The 18526-nt window shown below is 49.8% G+C and overlaps 1 protein-coding gene across 5 annotated transcripts in view; it reads left to right on the top strand.

Annotated features, from left to right (window-relative positions):
* The window catches only part of BAHD1 (bromo adjacent homology domain containing 1), an 841837-nt gene that overhangs the window by 473766 nt on the left and 349545 nt on the right, over nucleotides 1-18526 (top strand). Inside the window, exon 1 of one of the 5 annotated variants that reach the window (XM_069637543.1) lies at nucleotides 8863-9015. The exons of the other annotated variants lie outside the window; for them this stretch is intronic. The gene's annotated coding sequence lies outside the window, so the exon portion shown is untranslated. Of the gene's footprint in view, nucleotides 1-8862; nucleotides 9016-18526 lie in introns of those variants that run through there. 5 annotated transcript variants of the gene reach the window in all.

Below are 18526 nucleotides of genomic sequence, written 5' to 3' on the forward strand. Positions count from 1 at the left end.
GAAGAGGCCTTTGCATTGCTGCTCTTGGATCTTGGTGTTGGCGGGCTTCGTGAAGTACATTCAACTCAGATGCTTGTATCAATCTTTTGCTGCTCGTGGGCGTGCAGTATGCTGGTTTGGGGTGTTCGCATTGTGGCGGTGCATTATGCCGGATATAGCTCCGCAGATCAGCCATGGACACCAAAGCACTGTGGTAAATCTACAGAAGCAAGCATGGAATTCCAGCACGAGCGAATCTGACCTTCATCCTTCTGAGGTTGATCAATTAGTCATAATAACCCCCATTAGCACATGGAGCTTGTTACTGTCCTCATCTCAGCCAATCAGAATGTTCAGAGTGCAGTCAATATCTACTGGTATTGACTATTTTCTGAACATTCTGTCTTGAAAAGCAACTCGAGAAACAACGAGGCAATTTCCATGCACCATTTTTTTTCAACCAGACACTTCCTCTCTGGGAGGAGCTTTTGTTGCTACAATCATATGTAACAAAACCAAGACCAAGTTAAAACATTGGAAAACACTTTCACTTTCTTATAGAGGATTGCCTTCTTTTACATGACTCATAATGCATGCTGATGTTACACCTAAACCATTATAACCAAGTTTGCAATTGAAATGCTTAACTTATGAAGACAACTTTATTTAAATACTACAAAATATAAACGTTACATTTACTAACTCAGCTTGTCCATTTACTTTACTCACCATTAATGTAATGTTTTTACTTCACCACAACGGCTGGGTGAAATTGTGAAATTCCATTACACCTGCCGTAGAAGTGAAATCTGAAAGATCTTGATTCATTTCACTGAAATCTGCCTTCCGCCACCCCTGCGTACTGAAAGGGGCGGCACAAAGTTTTCTGTGTCATCTCGCAATCCGAAATGAGCCATGTCGTTTTTGTGCCCCTACGCGTACCTAGCATTAGTCGAAATCAACGGCACAAAGTTTCTCGTGCCACTGTGCGAACCTAGTGCTAATTGAATAAAAAGCTGCATGAAGTTCTTCTTTGCCAGTGCACAAAACTAACGTGAATCGAACACAAAAACATGCAAAGATTCTGATGCTGCTGCACGAATCTAGCATGGTTTGAAAAATCTGTGCAAAATTTTGTGTGCTGTTGTGCGAAACTACTACGAATCGAACAAAAAAGCTGTGCGAATTTGCATGAACCTAGCACGTATTTTGGAAAAGCATGCAAAGTTTCTTGTGCTGCTGCATGAAATTACCACAGATCGGAAAAGACATGCACAAAGTTTCTCGTGCTACTGCATAAAACTAGTACGGATTGAAAAAGAACTCACAAGAAGTTTTATGTGTTGCAAACCTAGCACGGATTGATAAAAGACACCCAATGTTTCTCGTGTCACTGCACAAACCAATCACGAATCAGAAAACTGTATGACGTTTCTTTTGTCGCTACACAAAAGTAGTACGGATAAAAAAAAATACCTGTGCTAAGTTTCCCGCTGCGCGACAAGAAACGAACATGACAATGAAAAGACGCACTGTGCGAAACCGGTTGAAATTTAGGTGGCGATGGAAAAGATATGCTAATTTCACGTATTGGGCTGAAGTGGAATCCAGTGCGGATTTCCCACTATTTGCTTGCCTGGTGAACATTTTGCTCACCCCTATTGATATGATATTATAGGATATTTTTCACGCGCGTAATACCCAGAGGTTTCTAAGCACGGATGGGGAATCGAGTCGTCTTGCTTCCAAGGTGAGCACGTTGCCCCTGGACTATCCTCCCAAGACACATTCACATCAAAACATGTATTCCTATTACAACTATGTGCTAATAGCCTTAGAGACCTCAGTAGGGGTCATTTTCGCTTGCAATAATTACCCATCCCCAATTTATGGCCTTCAGCAGTCATTAGCCCATGATAATGACCTCTCCCTCATAACTTACAACCCCCCCTTCACCCGCCCTGCCAACATCCCCATCCTTGCCCCCTACAATACTGTCTGTGGAGGTTCTCGGTAAGGCCACGTGGTAAGGAGGGTGGGGCTCGTATCATCGCTTCTCAACCCGGAAATGTCGGTTGAGACTTGAGATCAGGCCAGCAATAGGAAACGTGGCTCCTGTTAGACGAATAGAGGGACAGCGCAGGGAGCGGGACAGAGGTGCAGCGCCATGGGTTCAGGGGGTGAAGTCATGGTGTTGGGATGGTTACCATAAACGAAAGAGAAAGACGGGGATTCTGGCTGCTGCGTAAAGAAACCTGCGGCTTCCCTGTCCCTGAGCGCGCTTATGCCAACCGTGGTCCGCGGACGGCAGCGGGAGGGTGGGGGAGGGGTGCGGGCACGAGCAAGTAAGCCATAGGGCTAAATGTAGTAGCAGGAGAACTCCGCCACTGTGTCAGCAGCATTACAAGCGGTGCGCAGCATGCGCGAGATGGGGAGGGCGGGAGTAGCATTAAAAGCAGGTTAGCTTGCAGCCTGCGGTACACGCGGGAGTGGGTGCAGCGCGAGGGCGCCGAAAGGGAAGCAGGAGTGCGCAGTAGGCGCTAGAGGAATATAGCAGAAGTGTTCTGCACGTATTACTTAGAGGGAAATATGAGTGGGTGCGTGGAGCCAGCAGGAGAAGCAGGAATGGAAACAGAAAGGAAAGCAGGAGTGCGCAGCACGCACGTGACTAGAGGGATAGGGAGCCAGCGCTACGCCAGGAGTGGGCGCAGAAACGGAAGCAGGAATGCGCAGCAGGTATTAAACGGGTATATAGCGATGCTGCGTGAAGCCAGCAGGGGAAGCAGCACAAGCAAGGGGTGGGGCACAGGCAGTAAAGCTGGAGTTCGCAACACGCACTAGAGTGATACATAACGAGGCTACACTCAAGAGCGGGCGCAAAAAGGAAAGCGCGAGTGCGCAACACATGCGAGGTATGCATAGCGGGCAGTGTGGACCCAGAGTTAGACGCAGGAGTGTGCAGGTGCAGGCGAGGGCTAAACAACGGGGCTGCGTGGAGCCAGCAGTAAATGCACCATACGCAGGAGCAGGCGCAGAGAGGAAGAGTGCGCAGCACGCGGGAGAGGGATATATAGCAGGGCTGCGAGGAGCCAGAGGGAGAAGCTGTGAAAAAAGCGCATCTGACCGCGCAGGAGAACATCGAGCCCGGGCGCAGCGTCACCGTGTCAACGGCCGGGTCTGTGTGCAGCATGCGCAGGAAGCAGCCAAAGTCGGAGGGTGCATAAATAACCTGCAGTCGTATCAACATTATAAACAGCAGGAGTGCACAGGCCCTCTGAACCACAGGGGAGTCTGGGGCGTTCAATCCTGTCGGTGATGTAAGCACAAGTGTTTGCAGCCGAACTGTCAGAATGAACAGCAGGAGGACGTGCGCAGAGTTTTCGAATTTAATCAAGGAGAAGTGTGTGCCGACAGCAAGAAAAGCGCCGGTACCGTGCGCAGGCATGTGTGCAGCCGCCTGCGCGTGGACGTCAGCAACCTAGCTGCAGAGGGGTGCACACACCACTCAAGACCTGCCCGCACCGAGGGCACCCTCCGAGAGAAGCATCCGAATTAATGGCAGAAATGTGTGCGAGTCGGTGCGCCTACGCTGACCGCAGCAAGAGCGCGCGCAGATGGCAGAACTGGCGGCGTTAATGCACACTCCCCCCCCCCATTAAAGAAATGACCACGATGGACCCATTACAAATAGTGTTCCCCGTAAACAAGCTACGAGCAAAAGACACCTCGCTGAACACGCCCCGTTAAAAGAAGCATCGCCTGTATAACACTTGCCAGTACGTGAAGTGGTATGCTGTCGATATGTGTTTTCCCTGTTAAAAGAAAAAGCGTGTGTTGGGGTGTGCACGTGAAAAACAGGAGTGTGTGGCCATTAACAAAATGTGTGCAAAGTTGTCTGCATTAAAACTAGGAATGTGGGGAGAAAAGTGTTTGTGCAAGCGTTCCGACTAAATGCCGAAGAGTGGGCCAGAGTAGTGCAGAAGAGTGGTAATAAATGCATGCAAGAGAAGTGGCAGTAAATGTGACCAAGAGAAGTGACAGGAGAGTGGCAGAGAAGTGGCAGTACATGTGTGCCAGAGAAGTGGCGGTAAATGCATGCAAGATAACCGGCAGTAAATGTGTGCAAGAAAAGTGGTAGTAAATGTTTCCAAGAAAAGTGGCAGTAACTGTGTCCACGAGGTGGCAGTAAATGTGTGCCCGACAAGTGGCAGTAAATGCATGCAAGAGAAGTGGGAGTAAATGTGTGCCCGAGAAGTGGCAGTAAGTGCATGCAAGAGAAGTGGCAATAAATGCATGCAAGCGAAGTGACAGTACATGTGTGCAAGATAACAGGCAGTAAACGTGTCCAAGAAAAGTGGCAGTAACTGTGTCCATGAGAAGTGGCAGAGAAATGGCAGTAAATGTGTGCCTGACAAGTGGCAGTACACGTGTCCAAGGGAAGTGGCAGTAAATGTGTGCACGAAAAGTGGCAGTAAATGTGTGCCAGAGAATTGGCAGTAACTGTGTCCACGAGAAGTGGCAGAAGACTGGCAGAGAAGTGGCAGTAAATGTGTGCCCGACAAATGGCAGTAAATGTGTGCCCGACAAATGGCAGTAAATGTGTGCAAGAGAAGTGGCAGTAAATGTGTGCACGATAACTGGCAGTAAATGTGTCCAAGAAAAGTGGCAGTAAATTTGTGCAAGAGAAGTAGCAGTAAATGGAGAAGTGGCAACGAATGTGTCCAAGAAAAGTGGCAGAGAAGTGGCAGTAACATGTGGCAGCAAATGTGTGCGAGAGCAATGGCAATAGGTGTGTGCAAGAGAAGTGCAGCTTGAAAAGAATTGTGTGTAGAAGTTATGTCAATATGCTTTTATGCTGGGTCAAATCAGCACTATTGAGCGTCTAGGCTTGTCCATGGATTGGCGTACTGTGCCCTAGCCAGGGGTAACCAAGGCCATAGTCTGCTGGAGCAAAGACAATGAAGAATTAAGAAAAGGAGTTCCGGTGAGTAGACTCCCTGCACTATCCTGTCTGTGCGGCAGGACTATTCTCAGGTTGTGGCTCTTCGCCCTGTGCAGGGTGAGCTAATAAGGTGCAATACTCTGCTGAGGAAGGTAGTCTGGGCCTGCACAATATTTTTTGCAGTAACTTTTATATAATGTCTATAAGTAGGAAAATTACTCCTCAAACAATTATGAACCAGCTCTGCAGCCTTCAACAGATAATGCCAAGCATCTAACACCGAAGCATTATGCTCCGCTCTACAAATTGGAATAAATAATGACCACCACTGAATGGCTTGGCTTGTTTCGCTCCGCAGTGGTTCTTCAGGAGAACTACGCATGGTCGCAAAAAGGTTACCTAACACACAAACAGTATGAAATTAAAACACATTTACAGGGAGTTGCCCTAAATTCCATTGAACCTAACTCATGGACGGTGCATGTAAAGTCTGCATTCAAATGCTGCCAAGCCCAGTAATGTGGCACGTGCACCTGGCGTGCTGTAGTCCTGAACAAGTCCTGTCCGAATGTGTGCGCTCATTTGTTATTGCGCTATAGCTTCACCATCGATGGCTGCATATAGATAGGCCAGCCCTGGTCTCTCTTTGCACTCATGAATGGTGCTCCAAGAGGTGTGTGCCCTAAACCGTTCTGAATATAATCCGTATGCTTGGCACTTCCCGGCTATTAGTGACTATTTGATTGTAGAGGGCTCTCGCGCTAACGTGGTCCTTCTCATATAGTGTTCATCTTGTGTGTATATATATATACAGCGCTTTGAAGCCATAACAATGGCAGTAGACACTATACAAATATCAAATAACATAGGGCAGCGGCTATTCTGAAAATTGGACACTTGTGCACTGAGCTATCCATGTAAGGTAGCAAGGAGATCTCCAATGGACCATACATGGACAAAAATGCTTATCATAAAATAGCCTCTGCTATATGGAAGAGGATCACTACCTGAGGAAGAGAGCGCCCAACGATCAAATAGCCTCTGATATGGAAGTGACAAGCATAAGGATTATGTTGATGACTCATGAGTGTAAAAGGACACAATAGCTCACATATCTATATGCAGCCATTGATGTGGAAGCAGTGGTGGAAATGGAATAAATGTGACGGGGAATCCCACAAGAGCCTGGGTGGGGCGGAGATTGGCAGAGTTTCGGGGAGGTGGAGTTCAGAGGGGACAGAGCTTGCAGTTGGCCACCGATCAAAGGAAAAGTTCAAAATAATAGTTTTTAAATGGTGCAATTTCTTTCATGCTGCTTCTTTTGCAAACTCCACGCTGTATATCAATTCCACTTCAAACCACTTCTATGGGAGTGGTGCACCCAAAATAGGTTATCACTGCCACTTTAAAATCGCTTTGGGATCCCAGCATCTATTAATTAACTGAAATTGACCTTTCCCCTTACAAGAAAGTGCACAAGACAAAAAATCATTGCCATTAAAAAAAGTCAATAATAAATAAACACACACTGCACCAGACACTGTCTGCCCACATGTACCCTTTACGTGTGCCCTGAAAAGCAACACATCGCCACAATCAGGAAAAAATAACTGCTCCAGTCTCCAGGATTGCAAGAATTCTTGCCACATGACATCCTGGCCAAATATTCACGACTCACTTGCACTCATCTCCCCTCCTCACCCCCCTGTTTGACTTTCAACAATGCTCTGCTTTATAAAAAATATGGCTTGAAAAGTACACAAACCATAGTAAGGTACACACACACGTTATATATTTATGTGTGTACCTTAGTATGGTTTGTGTGCTTTTCAAGCTATCTTTTAAAAACTTTGAAATATGTTAGACAAAATGTATTGTGACATTCCAAGATAGACTACAAATACCAGAATCCATTTGGAAAAGATAATGATCACCGAGCCCCCCCCCCCCATCTGCACAGGCTCGGTGATGTAATCTGCTCTGTGTGCAGAGTGCCCTCGCACAGAGCAGATTAGATCACCGAGCCCCCAGGTTTCTCTGAGGGGTCAAAGTTACCTCAGTGACCTGGATACGGGGTGCAGGCATGATGCTGCTTACCAGTACCAGAAACATTTCATTGGAGCAGTGCTTAATACCAAAGAAGTTTCTAAGTGCAGATCCAGAATTCGAACCTGTGTTGCTCTGCGTCACCTTGGTTCCAAGACAACGCGTGTTGCCACTGAGCTATGCTACCCTTGCCTGGATGGATGATGGCACCAGCTCCAGAAGGATGATAATGATGATGGCATGGCGGGTCCCTCCAGAAAGATGGTGACTCTTCAAGATGGCGCAGGCTCAGACTGACTGCAGTCCCAGCCTCCATTAAGAAACCTGTTGGCCTGGTCTTCTGCTGCATGACAGGGGCAGAGCCAGAAAGGTGCTCATGGCGCCAATGTGCTGTGGGTGGCTCTGCCCCCACTCCATACCGTAGCACAGCGTGCGCTTTGGTTTGATTTGTGGTTTGCTTGCCGGGTCTAAGACAGGCTGGATCCCCAGATCCGGCTAGACATCTGATGCCGGATCTTGGACCGGTTGAGAGCCGACCCATTGGGCAGCGCTGTGTGGAAGACACAGTGCAGTAAGTACATAGAGCAAACATTTGGACGTGACTATTATGAACCAACACACCAAGTGCACATGCCACATTTTATGAGTAGGCAGCATGTTATTTATATACAACATTCTTGTGTTAGGTTCAATGAAACTTAGCAGAACTCACTGTCAATTTCATATTGCTTTTCTTACTAAATTTCCTTTTGCCTAACTGTAACTTCCCTGAAGAAGCACTTTGCAGCAAAACATGCATAGGCTGATGATGTTGGGCCTTATAATGTGAGGAGCTGAGCAATAACAGTTCGCAATTAGATAATGGACATTATTGATTGAGGTTGGTAGAGCTGGTTAATAAATGTTTCAGGATAATGTCCTTCTGACAATCAATATATAAAAGTTGATTTAGAAAATATTGGGCAACCGCAGACTGGTTTTCTTAAGAGATTATTGCAACTTGTGTGCAGAAGTGTCCTTATTAAAAAGAGGAGCCTGCCCTCATTAAGAAGTGTGTGCACCAGTGTCCGCAGCAAGAGCAGTATTGTGTGCGCGAGAAGTGTTCCCATTATAATAGGTGTTTTCAGAATGTTTCTCCTTAAAAAAAAGTGTGCAGAAGTGTCCTTATTAAATCGGGCAGAGTATACAGGACAATGATCCCCATTAAAAGCAGGATTGCGCTAAGGAAACAAGTTGCCATTACAATAAGTGTGTGCAGAAGTGATCCTATTAAATGCAGAATTGTGCGAGGGCGAAGGGTCAGCATTTACAGCAGGACTTTGTGATGCGTGCATGAAAGGATCGGGGGGGGGGGGGTAGCAAGAGTGTGAGCAGTCTATGTGACAATATCCTTTCTCAACCGACATACAAATGCATGCGTGATCCATCCAACCCACAGCAACATCCGTGTATTCATCTGCTTCTCAACAAAGAACCTATTTTAAGTACTTGCAATAAGAAGTTGAAGTAGGACTACTACTTTAATGTTATGGACCCTCATTAACACATTGGCAGGTTTGGTCACAGCAGGAAGCCGTTGACTTGAACCACAAATGAATGCCCCGTGGTTGTGGCCCTCGGGAGGTGAGAGTGCTGGAGGCGCAGGTGGCGGCGGCCATGCCTGCACTGCCCGCGAGGGATGCCCGCTCTGACTCATCTGCGTGTTACGTCCGAAAATGCAGGGTTCGCGCTCCTGCTGTGACGTGCGGCTCTGCATGTTGATGACGTCACCTCGGCCCAGCGCTTCCCTTCCAGCGGCGCTGGAGCTATTTTCAGAGCGGGTGCTGAAAGTGCAGCCCAGCAATACAGCCCCGGCGCAGCGCGAGGCGGCGTAGCGCGAGGCGGCGCAGCGCACCTACTCCCAGGCCCCGCCCCTCGGCGCCCGCCAACGGTCGCCTGCACTCCCCCAAAGCTGCCCTTCCTGCTCCGGCCGGTCGGCCGGCCGCCCGGGGGCCCCCGGAAGGTGCTCCCCCCCGCCCGGGAAGACGAGGCGTTGTTTACACTGGCGGGTGAGTGGCGCAGGAGCAGCACGGCCGCGCGGACACCGCACTATCGGAGCGGCGCCGTGCCGTGTCCAGCCTGGATTACTCATGGTCGGCTGCTACGCAGATCCCACTGCCGTGAAGCTTCTGCGAGCACCCTAGCCCTGGCCGTGCCCAGCCAGCCCGCCTCCTCAGCGGTTCACCAAGACACGCCCGGCCTTAGGGACTCCAGCGTGCTGCCCTCACGATGCCCCCATTCTGGGATACTCCTGCCATGCCCAGGCCAATGTGCCCCTGCCATTACCCGCCTGAGTGGACATGGCTGAGATTCCAGCATTAAGTACTTGTACTGCCTAGGTAGGGTATTTCTCTTCTGCCATGCACAACTTTAGCGGACATCCTCTTACCACGGCCATGTTTCCCTGCCGCCCTGCCCAACTTTTGCAAGTATCCCTGCAAATAACGTAGTCTTACACGGTACCCACGCAGCGACTTTCTGTGGCCTGGTTAGGTCTTCGGTCCACATACTGTAGGGTTTCTGTACAGCTACTGATCAAAGAGGTGGACCTTGTTCTCCTCACCTCTGCAGTGCTATATGCCTATCTGATGCCTTGCTTCTTCTTTTCGAGAGTATATGTGTATCTGGAAACCCTGCAAATAGCAGTATAAATCCCAGTAACATAACCTATGTGACGTGTCCTAGAGCCCATGTTTGAAGAGTAGAGCCAGTGCGAGGTTGATCCATGCATGATTAGTGTGATGGTCGGAGGGCCCGTGGTGTCGGGGGGGCCCCTCCGGTGTATGCGGCTGCCGCGTAGCGACGCCGCGCAAGAACAGACACGGAGGCGTCTGCTCGTTCCGGCGCTCCGGCTCCAACTGCCGGGCGCCGCCTTTATTGTTAACTGCGCATGCGCCGGCTTGCAAGCCGCGCATGCGCCTGTTGTGTAATACGTACACAACATCCCTCCTTTTCCCCCTCAAACGACAAAACATCAAAACATGGGGCCAACGTGGCCTAAACATTATATACTTAACGGACTTTTGTTGCTCAGGTCTCCGAGTCCATGATAAAGTCTTGGAATCTTTGTGGAGGGCGGCGCCCCTCTCTGCGGGGGTACCTGGGCGGTCCCATTTCGACACTCTCTGGTTCCGCAGGGTCTCCGGGCGTGTCAACGTCCTCCGGTGGTGCATCTGCTGCTTGCCTCCGACCCGGGTCCGGTTCCTCTCTAGAGGTTGCTGGTCCTATGCGTTTGAAGAAGGACGCGTTTCTGGTCACTGTCCCACGCGCGTTCGCCGCTGTGACCATGGATCCCTTGACGTGGGTGACCCCCATCGGGTGTGTCTCATATGTCATTGAGAGTTTCCCTTCTGGCTTCCGGTTTCGGACCAGGACGGTATCTCCTACCGCTATCTCTTTTTCCGGCAGCCTCCGCCTCGTTGTTTCCTTCTCGTTCCTCGCTGCCCTGTCCGCTGCCACTTGTGCGTCATCAATCACTCCCGGACGTCGCTCTCCTGCTTCCGGTATCAGCCCTCTCGGTATGCGCTTGAATAGGGCTTCGGCGGGCGCGATTCCGGTGGACTGATGTGGGGTGGACCTGTACTCACGGAGGAATTCGATCAGATTATGGCGCAGGTCTTCCCCTCCATTGACGGAGATGCGAAAAATTTTGTTGAGTGTCCGCATGAACCGTTCAACCTCTCCATTGGCTCTTGGCCACAGTGGGGTCACTTTGCGGTGTTTGATGCCTCGTTCAGCGCAGTATCTGGCGAAACGCTGTCCTTGGAAAGGAGCGCCGTTGTCGGAGCAGATCTCGAGCGGGAAGCCGTGGGTGGCGAAAATTTTGTCCATGGCCAGGATGGTGTGATCGCTGGCGGTGGATTCTACGAGCTCCACCTCGGGGTATCTTGACCACTGGTCGGTCACCACTACGAAGTGTAGGCCTCTGCCGGTCGAACCGAAGTCTGCGTGGACGGTACCCCACGGCACGTCGCTCCGTGGCATGGCTTGGATGGGCGGGCTCTTTTCTGCCGGACTCGCAGCCTGGCAAGGTATGCATGCCTTCACGAACTCGGTCACTCGGTGTTCTAGGTCGGGGAACCAGACTTTCAGCCTCAGGCGCGCCTTCATCTTGGCCATGCCTTGATGGCCTGTGTGGGCTAACTGGAGAACTCTTGTGACCAGGGATCTGGGGATCACGATCTGGTCTCCCCGCAGTAGCAGGCCGTCTGTGGACACTGAGAGTTCGTGTCGAGCCTTCCACAGCAGTTGCAGGTCTCTCTGCGTTTCTGGGTGTCTTCTGGCGTTGTTCAGGAGGACTTCTCGCCATTCCCCTGTCGCAACCGCCCTTTTCACTCGCAGGAACGCCTCGTCCGAATTTGAGTCTTCCGCAATGTTCTCCCTCGACAGGGCCACAGGCAGGGCCGATTCAACGACGAGGTGCACAGCGTCCCCTGCATCAGACACCTCGACTGGATTCTGGGCGTCCCTCATGCCGGGGTGGCGGGACAGGTAGTCTGCGGGGTTGTGGGTGCCTGGGCGGTACACCAGCTTGACGCTGTATTCGATGAGCGATAGCATCCACCTTTCGATCCGGGGAGGCGGCTTTGAAGAGGTGCCTGACAGAATTGGAATCAGGGGCTTGTGGTCGGTGACCACAACGACGGGTTTGCCGAGGATGTATATCCTGAAGTGTTTGCATCCCCACAGGATGGCGAGGGCTTCTCTCTCGATTTGCGAGTAGCGCCTTTCCGTGTCAGTGAGGGCCTTGCTAGCGTAGGCAATGGGTCTCATTGCCCCCAGTTCGTCGGCCTGCATGAGGACTGCCCCTAGGCCAACGGGGCTGGCGTCAACGACGATCTCTGATTCTCGGCTGGGGTGGAAGTAGGCCATCGTCTCCTGCTCTGACAGGGCCTCTTTGATGGCGTTGAATGATCTTTGTTCTGCCGCTGTCCATTGCCACGGTACGTCATTCCTGGTGAGTGCCCTCAATGGTTCTGACAGGGAGGCCAAGTCTTTGATGAATCTGCCGCAGTAGTTGACCATCCCCAGGAAGCTCCGAACTTCCGCAGGGGAAGTGGGAGGAGGCGCATCTCTAATGTCTTTTACTTTGCCGGGATCAGGTGAAATGCCGTTCGCATGGAAGGTGAAACCGAAGAATTCCAGCCGATCTTTCAGGAATTCACACTTCTCTTGGTGAAGTGTAAGACCCACTGCCTGGAGTCTCTCAAACGTGCGTTCTAGTCTTTTAAGGTGTTCGCTCTCAGATCTGGCGAAGACCAGAATGTCGTCGGACATGTTGATGACACCCCTCAGGCCAGACAACGCTCCTCGTATTGCATTCTGGAAGACCTCAGCTGCGGATGAGATCCCGAAGTTGAGTCTCTTGTATTGGTACAGCCCTTCGTGCGTCGTGAACGTGGTAATGTACCTCGACTCGGGGTGCAGTTCCAGCTGATGGTAGCCTGATCTGAGGTCTAGTTTGGAGAAGACTTTGGCGCCTTGGAGTTCGCCGACGATGTCGTCCAGGGTGGGCGTGAGGTGGCGTTCTCTTTTGATGGCCGCATTAGGCAGCCTCATGTCCACGCAGATGCGCACAGCCCCTGGTTGTTTCGGCTTCGGGGCCACTACGATGGGTGAAACCCACGGGGTGGGCCCTTCTACCCGTTCGATGATGTCTCGGTCCATTAGCTGCTGCAATTCCGCCTCTACTTGTGCTCTCAGGTGAAATGGAATTCGGCGGTGTTTGAGGGCTGTCGGCCTTACGGATTTGTCGATGTGCAATCGAATGGGGTCAGCGTTCAGTTTGCCAATGCCCTTGAAGAGGCTCGCGAACTTGTGTAACATGCCTTTTAGATCTGCATGGTATACCCCGAAAGTGAAATGCACGATGTCCAGCGCTTCTGACGCAGCGCAACTCAGTAGTGAGTGGGGGCTGACGTCGGTGACGAAGAATCTTGCCTTGATGGAGTTTTGTCCGTGCGATACTGGGGCGATGAATGCACCTTGGATGGGTAAGGGGGTGTCACCACCGAATGCATATATCCTCGCTGTTGACGTCGCCAGTTCTGGTGGGCCTGGCAGGGCTACGTAGTGTTTGGTGGCTAGCACGCAGACTGAGGCCCCGGTGTCAATGAGGATGGGGGTGGGAATGCCCTGGATGTCGACGGTGCACTTGGGCTGGCGTTTCGTGCTGGGACCTCTCGCGATGCTGGAGATGAAGAAGACTTCTTCCTCTTCCTCCTCTTCTTCTTCCGCGAGATCCAGGTCTTGCAGGCCTTGATCAATGGAGGAGATGCCTCTCACTCTGCGGGAACTGCTTCGCCCCGCTCTCTCTGGTCCTCTCGATGTTGTGACAGGGGCAGCTGCACGGCACGTCCTGGCAAAGTGGCCTGGTACGCCGCATCGGGCGCATGTTCTTGACCTGGCCGGGCAGTCACCGCTGTGGGGAAGGTCATACCCACAGTTCGAGCACGATGGCGCGGTGCTTGGGGTGGACGCGGTGTCAGACTTTCTCGGCGTCCATCTTGGCCTGTTCGCAGACGACCGCCCTACTGCAAATGCATCTTCATTGTGTCCTGGTCGCGAGGCAGCGTCCATTTTCGCGCCTCTGGCTTCCGCTAGTTCGTGTGCTCTGCCCAGGTCTAGAATTTGCTGGAGGGTTAGGCCAGGCTCCCTCAACACCTGCCTCCGAAGTTTACCGGAGCTGCACCCTTGTAGCAGTTGGTTGCGGACCATCTCCTCTTCATCGGCCCATCTGCAAGAGGACGCCAGGTGTCTCAGGCGGGCGCAGAATTTGTCTAGGGGTTCATCGTCTAACTGCTTCTCAGCGCCCATGACGAATCTATCAAAGTCCACATTGGCCATGGGTAAGAAGTGGTCTTTGAGTGCCTGCTTGACGGCGTCGTAATTGACCACGGGGATGGTCAGGGAGTCATAGATCTTGTGGACTTCTGCGCCTGCTGAATAGATCATGGTCGCAATCTTTTCATCATCGTCGTCAACCCCTGCTGCCCTGAAGAACATGTCCAGTCTTTTGACCCACAGCAGCCACTTCGGTCCTAGCTTGGAAGGGGGCCCAGTGGCATCGAACTCCGGCATGGGGGCTAGGGAGCTGCGGGCTCTGCGGGGAACTGGGGCTGCGGCGCCCTCATCGTCTGCGCCGTCACCCATTTCTTCCTGCTAGGTACTCACAGGTGGTAGATATGGCCTTGTGGTAGTGGTGGGAGCGAAATCCCCTTCTTTCTTCTTGCTTGCCACAGCCTGGCACCAGCAAGGCTGTGGGGTTTCCAAATCTTCTTCTTTCTTCTTTATTACCACAGCCTTGCACCAGCAAGACTGTGGGGGTTCCAAAAATTGTTCGTGATTGTTTATCTTTATTTTTCCTGGCGCCGTCGGCGAGTGGCGCACGAGCACCCTGTTGGGCCGCAACCACGGTCGCCGCGCGTGACGGCGAGCGGATCAAAGGAAAAACAAAATGGCCGCCGGTGCGTCGTCAGTACAAGACGCGGGCGGACTTAACTGACGTTTCGTGGCCGGGCACGGGAGTGGGCCGTGGCTCGTCCTCGTCGCCAGTGTGATGGTCGGAGGGCCCGTGGTGTCGGGGGGGCCCCTCCGGTGTATGCGGCTGCCGCGTAGCGACGCCGCGCAAGAACAGACACGGAGGCGTCTGCTCGTTCCGGCGCTCCGGCTCCAACTGCCGGGCGCCGCCTTTATTGTTAACTGCGCATGCGCCGGCTTGCAAGCCGCGCATGCGCCTGTTGTGTAATACGTACACAACAATTAGCAGGCCGGGCTCGAGGGATGCTTTGTTGCTCTGGCTGCCATGCCTGCTCCCACCAAGTGACCGTGAGGACGGTAGCATTTGTTTTTTATTTCCAGTTTATTTAGAAGGAAGTTGTTTGTTGTATTTCGTGGTCAGCAATGTGCTTTCAGCAACACGTGGTTCATTAATGCCCTGCCTATAACTGCATTAGAACATGTACTTGGCTCAGAGCTTCTCTGGTGCATATGCCTGGCTTGGAGCTGTTCTGGAGCACATACTGCACTTGGGGCTACTCTAGAGCGCATGCTTCAGTTGAGCCAGCTCTGGAGCACATACTTGACTAAGAGCTGCTTTGGAGCACATGACTAACTTGGGACTGCTGTACCACATTCTTCTTATTGTGGTTTCTCTAGAGCACATGGTTAAGTAGGAGCTGCTCTAGAACCCTGCTGCTGTGGAACTCATATGCAACTTGAAGGTTCCTTTTACCATGGGGTAATAGGTAACATGTTACTGGAACATGGGTGGTGAAATCTGAATAACGAGGAATTGAAATTTGTAGTGTGGCGTTGGGTTGGTGCTGACAGCTGAAATGAGAATGTTGTATAAAAAAGCTGTGAGATGCCCTAAATTACGTGTCTCTGTAAACTGCTACACCCTTGCCTTCCCAGATACCTCCATTGGCTATAAGCATGGGATTTCTGTTCAGCTGGTGAAGGTTTAAGGGAATACAGCTAGCAGCGTCATTTGCAGCCTATCTTTTGACAGATGTTGTTGGCATTGTCGTACGTACGGTCATATATTCTGGTATGATTATCAACCGTCAAATTCATTCGGAGGATAGATTGATCACATGTTCTTGGAATTAGCCAAGTCACTGTTTCTCCTATAAGCGTGTCCCAGTGGATATCCTCCTTACAGAACGTTGCACTCCTATTCAGAAGATATTGAGTGTATTACACACACTACAAATGGGGCCATGTGTGGTATGCATCGGTCAGGGCTGGTTTATGAAAGCTAAAATGCAGGTAACTCAATTCATTTTGGAATACTTTAAACATGAATTGGCCTTTTGCTTCTCACACCTTCCCACTATTAAGACGGTGCATATGGCCTCTAGCTTGTGTGATGACCTGTTGGTGTGTAGAGTTCGTCTGAGTGGCAGCAAAAGAGGGGTGGAAACAAGAGAAGACTGAAAGAACAAGTACTGGGTCTTTAAAGCACATTGAGAGACGTTTCTGATGTGAAATGCTTTACGTCATTTTCATCAACAAACTGGCCCTTATGTCTCTGTTTTTCCATCAGATACGTTTAAAAGAATAATTCCAACTATTGTTTTATGAAGCAAAGTAAGAACATTGACAATAAAAAGAATCATTGGCCCAGTAAAAGGCAGTGAACCATTGTAAATATTAAGGGCTCAGGATAACCGGTCTGCCTGGCTTTGGCCAAGTAATCGAGTGTTCCTGCGGGTCAGCATGTTACTCTTGAACAAATTCACATGGCTAGGCTAACCCTAGTATCCTTTACCAATGTAAACAAAATGACAGTCATGCTGAAAGACACAAAGATTTTCAGAAACGTGGACTTGATTCTGCCTAACATTAGGTTTTGTTGCATCCTGCCCATTAATGCAACCTTCCATTTTGTGTCAACGTGTTTGCTAGTCTCCCTATACACAGTACTATTATGGCACCATTTTTAGAATGAGTTATCTGAAGCAGCCAGGATGGCAGACATCTTGCTATATGGGAAAGGCTAAGTGGAAGGAACACGGTGATCGGTTGAGGGAGGGTGCTGCTCTATTTTAAGGCCAGATATCTAGCTATCACAGTTGGAAAGAGAAGGTTTGAAAGTATGTCTGTCAAGCTTTAGCCTAGCAAATTAACAAGGGGGTCCTGGGAGTCCCTCTGCCAGACATTAGTCCTGGTTACGAGAGACTTACCCAGAGTCTTTAGCTCACTATCTTTCACAGAGAAGAAATATCCCAAACATATCAGTCTTTGTCCTGCCCTGGGGCAGTCCAGCACCGAAATGCTAGGCAATTCTCCTCTGAACAAACTAGCCTACGGCATGCAATAATAACGGAGCATGTTAAACTAAAAAGGATCTTCTTTTGGTAATCGGGAATGCCGCCTAAGACAGAGCATAATACACAGCTGGAGGCTTTTTAGTACTGTACATTCTTTTTAAATAATTTGTGGATCTCTCTGTGCCTCTAACGGAATTGAAAAAAGATGGAGTGTTTACCAAGGATGGGATTTTCCAATGTTTCAGAAAAAGTTAACATGCATTATGAATATCTTCCAAAGTACATTTCACATCTTAAGCGTTGTTTTGTTATAACTGTTGCCGGTCCTCACAGCAATGAGTAGTAGGGTTTCAGCACGTTTCGATGGCAGGCATGAGGGCTTCCTACTCCTGAGGTGTAGGACATGGCATTGGTGAACCACTCAGTGACCAAAGGAGGAGTTTTTAACCTGTTATTGGGGATTCACCTATTTCTAAAGAGAAATTTGTAGCACAGATTTCATTTTTAATAGTCTGGCTGCAACTCTGAGCATTACAAGGTGGATTTAGCAATTACAAGAATTACATTTTCAATTGGAACCCTTTCCGTGGATAAGAAACAAAGTGGTAATGGATCTACCAAAATGACCTAGAGAACAACTCTGTCTCGAATTGTGTGCTAGCCTATGTTATGAGTATCCCTGAGAAGTTAATGTCCATGAAAGGGTGAATACAACATCTCTCAAAAATAAGCTACCGCATAAACTTTCTGCTTGGTTACCACAGGTTGGCCTTGGAAACACTCTTGAGAGTTTACATGTTTTAATACTATAATGTAGGCCCTGAGTTGTAGCAAAACAAGAGTGTTAGCTGGAAGGTTTTGAATGACTCATAACTTCTAACGGCAATGTCCCAGACTATTGTTGTTCAGGCTGCCATGCCATTGCAGTAGGGGAAATACTATATGGAAGTCAGGCTTGGACCCACTGCAAAAAAAGGGGCAGTCTAACCCTAACTGCTAGGTCACATCTCCTCTGCATGACACCATAAGCAACCCCAGATCTGTTTCAGCCTCTTTGGTCATTGTCAGCAGGCACTGACCCAGATCTGGGCATTCTCATGCCATGCAGGATGGCTTTAGCAAAACAGAAGATTGGTGGCTGTAGGGTTTTCAATGAATTATAACCTCTATCATTGCTCTGAAACATCTTCCAGTCTAGCTCTGAGTTATACCTGAAGGATCTCATTTTACTAAATCTGAAGGAAAGCGTGATTTATCTAGTACAGAAAGGTCATTAGCAGATCTAGTTAACAATAAAATAAGTTTGAGAAATATTATTGGGGAAATAAGTTTCAGGTGCCATTAAAACGTGTTGCATACAAACGGAGAGATAAAACATAAAAAAGGGTAACCCCCTGTTAGTCTTGCACCTTTGCTAGTGGATTACCCAACTAATAGGAAAGTGCTTCCAAAACAGCTCGATCATTGTTAAATGTAATCTGTGCCACATACATGGAGCGTGCTTGCTATGTTAATGGCTGTGTGTAGTAGAGCCAGCTGAATCTATAATCCATTCATATGCCAATGGGCACCATTTCAACTCATATATTTTATCCCAATATACAAAAAACATAGGAAAGGAAAAGGAATTGGGGGACGCCCATTGGGGCCTATGGCCGTTCAACAGATTTAGGAAAAGAAAAAAAAAACAGACACGGTTAACAAACTCGTGGCCCTTGAGGTCATAGGCTTTCAAGAAGGTGCC

This window comes from Ambystoma mexicanum, chromosome 14 (assembly GCF_040938575.1).
Source record: "Ambystoma mexicanum isolate Mex_15411 chromosome 14, UKY_AmexF1_1, whole genome shotgun sequence".
Lineage (NCBI taxonomy): Eukaryota > Metazoa > Chordata > Amphibia > Caudata > Ambystomatidae > Ambystoma > Ambystoma mexicanum.